Source organism: Acipenser ruthenus, chromosome 9 (genome assembly GCF_902713425.1).
Source record: "Acipenser ruthenus chromosome 9, fAciRut3.2 maternal haplotype, whole genome shotgun sequence".
NCBI lineage: Eukaryota > Metazoa > Chordata > Actinopteri > Acipenseriformes > Acipenseridae > Acipenser > Acipenser ruthenus.
Genome location: NC_081197.1, coordinates 22,541,610 through 22,551,348, shown reverse-complemented (window position 1 = coordinate 22,551,348; position 9,739 = coordinate 22,541,610). Strand labels below are relative to the sequence as shown.

At 37.9% G+C, this 9,739-nt stretch overlaps 1 long non-coding RNA gene across 1 annotated transcript; it reads left to right on the top strand.

Moving 5' to 3' along the window:
* Positions 1-3,841: 3,841 nt before the first annotated feature.
* On the top strand, positions 3,842-8,424 carry LOC131737898 (uncharacterized). Its single transcript, XR_009329463.1, has 3 exons — positions 3,842-4,178; positions 4,369-4,713; positions 5,647-8,424. It is a non-coding gene; the product is annotated as an uncharacterized LOC131737898 (long non-coding RNA).
* The last annotated feature ends 1,315 nt before the right edge of the window (positions 8,425-9,739 follow it).

Below are 9,739 nucleotides of genomic sequence, written 5' to 3'. Positions count from 1 at the left end.
ATTTCTATACCAACAAACATCACAGATGTGTTCAATGATTATAATCTTTAATACGAGGCTGTAGTTGGATTTTTATTTGCATCACAGCTTGTTATTTAGGGTTTGGGGTTAGGGTTGGTTTGTCCGTGTCACAAAGACGGCCGGAGTGGGTGGTGTCAGACCAGAGCCAGGAAGTAACACACAGAGACTTGGATTTTGGTTAAGCTGAGCGTGTGATCGCGCTCAGCATTTAATAATTAACAGCACAGAAAATAAAAAGGTTTGCAACAAAAACACAGGACACGGCACTTGAGCCAAAATAAACAGACAAACAAAACGAACTACACAGACAAACACGGTGAGCTTCTTTTACTACTTATTTTACTTTTACAATTCCCTCCGTCTCCTAACCCGTTCTCAACTCACGAACACCAACCCCCAGTGAGTGAAAACATGCAGCTTTTATGCAGTTGTACCGAGATTCGATTGCTAGTCAATCATTCAATTGGAATCTCGGTACAACTGCACGTGAATTAATTAAAGTGCAATTCCCCGTGCTCACATATTATTACTTTTTACTTGCACGTGATGTGATGTGCCATCCCCGTGCCTAAATACAAATATACAATTTACACACACGTGAAACACAGACCCGCTTATATCCCGTGTACCAATGCTTATACACCAACATTTACACACAACACGTAACATATAACATACACAGGGAGACACTTTGCCACAGTCTTCAATTCCACTTTTAGCCACCAACTGTACCTATAGGCAACCACTTTCACTTCAATACAACTGCACCTTGCTAAAAGAGACCCATTTAATCACCACCTCTATGTGACTACATGATACATTGCTGTATTTTGTGTGTGTTTTCACATATGGACATAAATTGCTATAGATAATTTTTTTAGCTGATGCTTTTATTTAAAGTGACTTGTATTTGTGCCCATTTATAGAGCTGGGTATTTTACTGGAGCAATCTGTGAATTACCTGCTTGCTCAAGGGTACAGCAGCAGTGCCCCACCTGGCTTTAAACCCTCAACCCTCCAGTAAAGAGTCAAGATCCCTAAACACTAATCCACATGCTGGTATATCTATGTGAACATGTCCAGGGGTGAATATACCTTATATCAAATTCTCTTTGTGCATGCTGCAAGTTAACAGTTTTATATATATATATAATTTCAGTCTGTATTTCATTTAGGATATGTAAATACATGGCACAGAGATATTTAGCTATGAAATATAAACTCCATTGGCATATGTGCCACACAAATCCATGTTGGGCCCGGTTACATGCACTTGTAGAAGGGATGATCCTTGTGGGATATTCACAGACAAAAAGCAGGTCAACATGATATGACCAAAGGGACTTAAACAAAGGGATAATCATTCAGCTTTGATAAATCAATTGGCATATGAGAACAAAAACTGGGATGCAAATAATATGAGTGTCTACCTGAACTTCAGCTTCCTATATTTTATTGCGTATACCTAGGCTAACCTATACAGACATGTAAGCATGTCAATTTTACATTGTAAATAAGATGAGAATGACACACATAATTCTTACTTTGATACGATTAAGTAAATGTAGATTGTGTGAAGCTATACCCCTATAAAAATGTACCACGGTTCTATAGTGTAGCTATACTATTATTATTATGGTTGTACTGCATTATTGTAACACGGAATTATACATTGATGGTGTAGGATACATATATTATACAATGCATTGTACTTTCACAGATACCATCGTACCTTGTTCCAAAATCCAGTGGTACTTAGGGTTCTGTTTGAACAGTATTGTTGTAATAGAAACAAACGGATAATTGAAGTTTCCAAAGAAGCGGAGGGCAGTATATTAATCGGAGAGTATCAAGCAACATTTTTTAAAATACACTGACATCAAAACCATTCCCAACAATGCTTGCACATTGTCTTTTTTTTTTTACATACATTACATACCGCAAATAGTTAACGATTACTGCTTTTGTATATATTATATGGAAACGTAAGCACATTAATTAATACTGCCTTTATAAATGTAATGATGATTAAATTGTTTATTTAGAACCCAATGCCGAGGTATTCATTATTTGAAAAATGTTACGACATTGACAATACAGAGAAAAGTAGGTTCCGTAAACAAAAACAAAAAACAAAAAAACGACTTCACATGAGTGGGATCAGTCCATCAATGTGAGGACTTGGAAATTGCGTCACTGTAGAGGGGGAGTTAGAGGTGGAGTTAAAGGGTGCCAGGCTTGGGGTGTCAGGCTTGGGGTGTGAGCCGTGTATCGTCCGTCTTGCAAGTATACACTTTTGAAGGTTTAACTAAATATAACTGGTGCTTACTATAGCCAACCAAATGAACGCTTAGAACAGTCATGTGACGTTTTGTTTTCCCTTTTTTTTCCCTAGTTGGGGGTAATCATCCGCAGTAAATGTATTTGTTGGTGATGTGAGCAAAGTTTTTTTGTTGACAAACAATTTGAATTTAAGTAAGAAGTTGAAAAGTGTCACTGCAAAATTAAAATATAGTTGTGTTTTTATTACATGTTTCTACAGTTAAGTAAATTTCCAACAGATTTGAATTATTTGATCTTGAGTCAATTCGGTCAGGATCTGGTCGGATACACTGGGCCGATTCTGGCGAGCGGCATCGGGCCAGAATCCCTGAGACAGCACTGAGCCTGAATCACTCACTTACTTTATCTTATTTAAAAATATATATATATACTCAATTGAAATACGTTTTAGTATGTGTATTAGCAGAAAAAACAATATGAGAAAATATTCTCTTCACCAGAGTCGGGCCAGAACTGGCCCGATAGTGCTGAGTATGTGTGCTGATTACACGACAGTACCGACAATGACCTAGTGCTGGCCCGATTACTGATTGCCAACACCGATGAAGAGCCGACAGCGCCGATGAAATGACAAGTCTGGCCCGATGCCGCTGGATATCTGGGAAAGTAACACGTAATTACGAGAAATTAAATTATGACGTAAATATGTGTTAAAACATATCACGTATATACGTGACAAATAATACGTAATTACGAGAAATGAAATTATCACGTAAATATGTGTTAAAAATATCACGTATATACGTGACAAATACGTAATTACGAGAAATAAAATTATCACGTAACTATGTGTTAAAAAAATCACGTATATACGTGACAAAGCAACACATAACGAGAAATGAAATAATCACGTAAATATGTGTTTAAAAATATCACATATATACGTGACAAAGTAACACGCAATTACGAGAAATGAAATGATCACGTAACTAGGCGTTAAATGATCACGTAATTGCGTGATAGGGGTCACTTATGGGGGCTTTTTTTCCACCCGTGTTTGAGTCGATGCGCTGTAAGTAGGATACAGTCACTCTAATAAGCACATGTACTGCCCTGACTGACTCATGAGTAAATCCTTTATCAGCTTTGAAAAACGGAACTGTGCGATCACATCTGTCCATGCACAAAGTATTCGTTTTTAATTTATTGGAAGGCTGCTGCCTGCTAAAACTCACCGGATGGGGATTATTAATCCCTGCTAATAAACAAATAATAATTATAATCATTTACAGCCTAATAATTTGATTCTCACATGCACTGTCTACAACATTGACATTTAATGAGTAAAGGGGGTGGGGGAGAAGAGGGGAGCTCCGATTGGCTGACTGGGTGACAAGAGGGGCGCTTCGATTGGCTGGCTAGGTGACAAGAGGGGAGCTCCGATTGGCTGGCTGGGTGACAAGCGGGCAGCTCCGATTGGCTGGCTGGGTTTCAAAAGGGGAGCTCCGGTTGGCTGGCTGGGTGATAAGAGGGGAGCTGCATTTGTATTTTTATTTTTTTTTCATAAAGACGTAACCAAATATTTTGGATATGTATACATGTATATTCCATATTGCAACTGAATTATAGATGCCTTTAATCAGAGTTGGCCAAGTTACTATCCAGAGGAGGAAAGTGTCAGTTATATAGGTCTAGTTTGAACCCTTGGCAAAAGGTTATGGCAGGAACCTTATTTTATAAACAAAAAACAAAGATAATTTTAATTACCTGAAGGCAAGACAGAAGTTAAAAGACTCCTTAACTTGCTCAACATGAGATCTGCAGTCAGAAAAAGAGGACAATGTGACAAAGCTAAAGAGAAAAAGGACGGCCAGGTATGCAATGTGCATTGTTTAAAGGGATTATATATTATATAAGAATTGAATTGAATTAAAAATGACACAATAACCGCTTGCAAATCATTTCTTTGTATATGTCCTTCATGTGTGAAATATATATTATAATGTTATCAATATGAAAGGGACATAGTATTAAAATAGTTTTTATATTCATTTTGTTTTGTAGAATTTGGTTTGGCGACACCTATAGCTATAGTGATGATAGTGGGTTCAAGAAAGGGTTCAAGAAAGACAATAAAAAGCTCCCTGCCAGCTGCACCAGCAGTACCTAGCCCACCTTCAATTTCACCTGCTACACAAAGACCTCAAGTAAGTGCATCACCTAGCCAGTCTCCAGATGACTGTGTTGAAGACTTCATTCAGTCGCCTTCAATGATGGCACAGACACCAAGGAGAGTCACTGCTGTACCCACTAGACTAGATTTCCCTCGACCATCAAGAAGTGAAATGCTCACTTTTACTCCCACTGGTAGAGTTGGGAGGACTGGAACTGCATCTATTCCCTGCACTGGTAATCTCTTCATCATGATGTCATTTTAGACCTAGAAATGCTTATTTGTACCAGTGTTATTTTAACGAGCAATCTGTCAAAACAACACCCCTTTTGCATGATTTGAGTTTGAGTTATTTCAAAATATTGGTACACCTCCTTTTCACAGTAAAGTAGAAGTAAGCTAGATGAAAGTGAACACGAGAACCGTCCGAGTATAGGCACACCTAGAAGCGCCATGAGCAATCCATTTTTAATCGCCGTATTAAAAACATCAATATTATAATGAAGGATCAAGCGATTGGGTTTAAGTTGTGGTTTTATCCATCCACGTCACATAAGCAAACTGAAATAAAAATAGGTATTTGCACAGAATTGAGTTAATGTACAGACATATTACCTGAAACACAACTGCAAAAAATATATAAATGTAATAAACATTTGAACATAAATAAGTGTGGTATATGCATATACGATAATATACAACCTGGCCTGTATAAACACAACATTGAAAATAAATGGGTTTATATACCTATGCAGACCTAAAAAGCTGTATAGGCTGTATACAGCTGCCAGTTTTTAACAGAAATGTGTCTGTGTGCAGGTATATAATATTGAAAATAACAATGAATGAGTTCTTGTTTTCTTTGATCTCTCCCAATGCTGCCATGCTTTCCTGGGAGCTGTTATTCCTATACAGGTAAGTCCTTTGTTTCTTGTCTTTTCATTTTATAGTTCTTTTGCAGGAACAGTACAGGTAAGTCTTGTGTAAGAAAAGATCAAAATACACACAGGCCAGGGAATTTAAAACAGTCCATGACCATGTGATGTCTCATCATGACAGTTCTGTATGCTTTTGGGATTAATAATGTCCTATTAAAAACATTTATTCCGTAATTAGTGTAGTAAACGAGGATGCAGAAGAATGCTGTGTTTGTGCTATATTTTTTTTAGCTGCTGAGTGCCATATAATGACCATGCTTGAGAACATCAAACAGCAGCAGCTACAGCTTGCTGTTGTGAACAACCTGGTGGAACAGTCCAAGGTGTTCGTCAGGACAGCAGTCCAGAAATGCCTGAAGAAATCAGCTTTCCACTTGCTACGACTAGTGAAGTAGATGAACTTGAGGAGTGGGTGAAGGAAGCCCAAAATAGAGGAGCAAAAAAAACCAGCTATGTTTATTTACTTATTAAAATATATTCTGATCCATAGACCTTTACCTCATCATTTTTTATCTATTTTATTTTTATCATATTTCAGTGAAATCATGTTCCCAAATTCAACTGTTTTGACCTAACCAGCGGGGGTTTCGCTGTCGCTCGTCACTCTCGTAATTTGTGGAATCGTCACTAGTGACAATCGTTTCTGTTTGTACTATAAAAAAAATCCCTTTTGTTAGTCACACACAACGTCTCTTTTTTTCAAAAGTAGGGATCGCTAAACCATAGAGTCACTGCTGCTGATCAGATCAGCGCCTCAGCCTCTTGATTCATTAACTCTGCAACGTTCTCGTGGTAGTGACGTAAATGCAGTCAACCAATCGGCACCTCAGATTCATGTCGCATGTCAGTTACCATGGTAACTGAAAAAATAGGAGCACGCTAAAAGAGCAATGATCTTGTATTGCCGGTGTACTATAGACTCAAGTAAATATACAGAATATCGTAATAAGTCAAGCATTCACCAAGCATCTGCTGTTAAGCTTATATATTTATTATTATAACATCATAATCATATAAAACAATGAAGCGAATTCATGTAGACGCGTGTAGTAACAGTTTATTACGATCTCCACCTCGACGTGGGGTATGAACCACTTCAATCCTCATAAATCTGAGAGTACAAACGCTATGTTGTTGTTCATTTAAAATGTCTCTCTACAGCTGATCGGATGTCATTATTCCTAATAGCGCTTTTATGTTCACTTCTACGCGTTTTCAATTCCCTAATGGTCTTACCCACATAGCACAGACCACAAGGGCATTTCAACAAATAGACTACAAACTTGGTAACTCAAGTAATCCTACCTATTACTTTAAACTGCTTATTAGTTTTAGGATGGGTAATTGGATCGCTTTTTATCATTGCATTGCAACAAGCGCAATTGTGACAATTAAAGTTACCTTGCGGTATCTGTGTTAAAACGTGAGACAATGGAATAAAAGTCTGCTTTAACAAATACATTTCTAAGATTTATTTGTCTTTAATGGAAAACATGGAGGATACTGTAAAACAGATCTTAATTTGGGATCGGTTGACAATATTTGCCAATGAGTCTGTATTATGTTTTTCATTGTATTTGACAAATACTGTTAGATGTCGATGGCCCCTCTCCTACATTGAGTGCAGACTCAGAGTACCTCTTGCCGAATGTTATGTTGAGGTAAAATGTTTTGATTTTTTTTTTCTGTAACAATCATTACATTTGTGTTGTAAAACATGGGCTTGTATGTTTTAAAGGGTAACTAAAGATGTGTTTTTATTGTTACATGTTCCTCTGTGTTGCTACAAGGTGCAGATATTAATTTTGTTTTGGACATCTTGCCCATTTTTTTTTTTTTTACACTTTTAAATTGCATTCCACGTTGGTTCTGTCCTCAAGATGGCTTTGCATCTCCCTGCGCAGAAATACATTTCCCATCATCCTCCAGCTCATGAGCAGGAGGATGACTGCAAATGTACTTCTGAGCAGGGAGATGAGAAGCCATGTGATTAAAACAATACTCACGCCTTACTGAAACAGCTGTAGCAACGTATGAGAACATGTAGCATACAACAAAATACCTTGTGTTACCCTTTAAACTCGCATGTATTATTGTTGTTTTAGTTGGGAACCTCTATTGAAGGCTCCTTGAAGCCGAGTGACCAGAAAAACCATCAGCTTGCCAGGACTCAAGCCTATCTTCTGAGTATTGGAGATTGTGCTCCTGAGAAATCCTTTTATATTAGATCAGGTGGACATGCAGTAATTGTTGAACCCAAGAAGATAAGCTCTGCCCTTGTACAGCCGGTCCAGTTTTATGACATGACAAATGTGCGCTATCCTCCCAAGCTCAGTAAATTCTTCAGCTTTCTAGAAGTGTTTCTCTTTGGCATAAACACTGTATTAATTGCTCAGAGCAATTCCTTATGGGGCAGCATCCTAAAAGGTGGATGTTCCAGAAAAGGAGTCCCACACAAGCAGAACATTGCTGCCACTGTTAAAGGGGAACTGAAGGCATTTTGTTTCATTCTTGTTATTGTTACATGTTCCTGTGTGTTGCTATGAACTGGTTAAGTAAGTTGTGTGTATTGTTATATATATTTATTTATTTTGACCACTTTTTTTTAAACGTATAAATTGTCCTCCACTCAAGATGTCTTGTCATGCACCTACTCAAAACATTTCCCATCATCCTCCTGCTAACGTGACTACAATGGCTTTAGGGTGGGTGATGGGAAATGTAGTTTTGAGCAGGTGCATGACAAGGCATCTTGGAGCTATCTTGTCATGCTGGGCACGTGCGTCTGATAATAAATAAAGAATAATCTTGGAGGCAAAAAATTCCTTTAACAGCAGCAGCATTTTTTTTTAGCCTGACCTCACATAACTGCTGTTCATCTTTCATTTACTTCCCAGCTGAGGAAAAAGTGGCTCACCAGATCTTAAAAAATACTGAATTAATGTGATTTAATATCTGTTAAATATGGACTATTGTCTTGTCATTTGGACCATTTACCTTGTATTTTGGACCAGTTATACGTAAAATAATTTGTAGCTTATTTTTCAGAATACTTGGGTGATTTTTTTTTTCCTTTTTTGTTAATGTTTTAATGTAAATGAACTTAATAAAATCAGATGTACTTTCTTTTAATTTGTCACATCCATTTTTGTTTAATCCCTGAACGATCATGGTGTGTATTTAGTGCAACAATTTGCCTTTCTTTTGACAGCCCCACAAAACAACAAAATGAACACAGTGTTGCATGGGATTTTTAAACACTAATTTGTGTTGTGTTTAACACAATATAGTGTGTAGAGTCTGCACACTAATATGTGTTTTTATATAGCACAATATTGCGTTATACCCACAGAAAATATTGAACACCATATTTGTGTGAAGTGCAACACAAAATTGTGTAATTCAATCAGCGCACAATAATTGTGTTGATCTTAAAACTAACTTGTGTTGTCCCTGTTTGAACACCAGGTTTGTGTTATTTCTAACACTAGTTGTGTTGCTTTCAACACAATTTTCTTCAGTGTATGTGATGGTTCTCTATCACATAAATACATGATTGTCACAAAGACGGCCGGAGTGGGTGGCGTCAGACCAGATGCAGGAAATAAACAGACAGAGAGATGGGGTTTTGGTAAAGCTGAGCGCGTGATTGCGCTCAGCATTTAATAACGGAACAGAAAATAAAAGGTTTGCAACAACAAAAACACAGGACACGGCACTTCACGCCAAAATAAAGAGACAAACAAAACGTACTAGACACTTAAACGGTGCACGGAGAGACAAACAAACACGGTGAGTATAAACACTTATATTTACGATCTTATTTTGCTATTTAGTTTCTCCTTCTCTCTCTCCCGTTCTCCTCTTCCGAACACCCAACCACGAGTGACTAAACGTGCATCTATTTATACTGTTTGTGCTGGGATTCAATTACTAATTAATTATTCACTTGAATCCCAGCACGTGAATTCATTACGTGCAACCCCGTGCCATACATTATATTTTAAATGCACGTGCGTGATGTGCAATCCCGTGCCTAAATACAAATATACACTTTTAAATACACGTGAAACACAGACCCGTTTATATCCCATGTACCAATGACTATACACCAACATTAACACACGCAACATACAACACATAACACACAATTGCACACAGGGGCGGGGCACATTGCCACATATACCCCCCCTTGTGCGCAGCACACATGGCCTCAACGGCCACCTCCCCCCTTAAAAACCCAGCAGTCCAGGACAAAGTCTCGGGCTGGAAAGGGAGGCTTCAGTGGGCCCATGGCTGGCAATGCTGTCAGCACCCCTGCCGG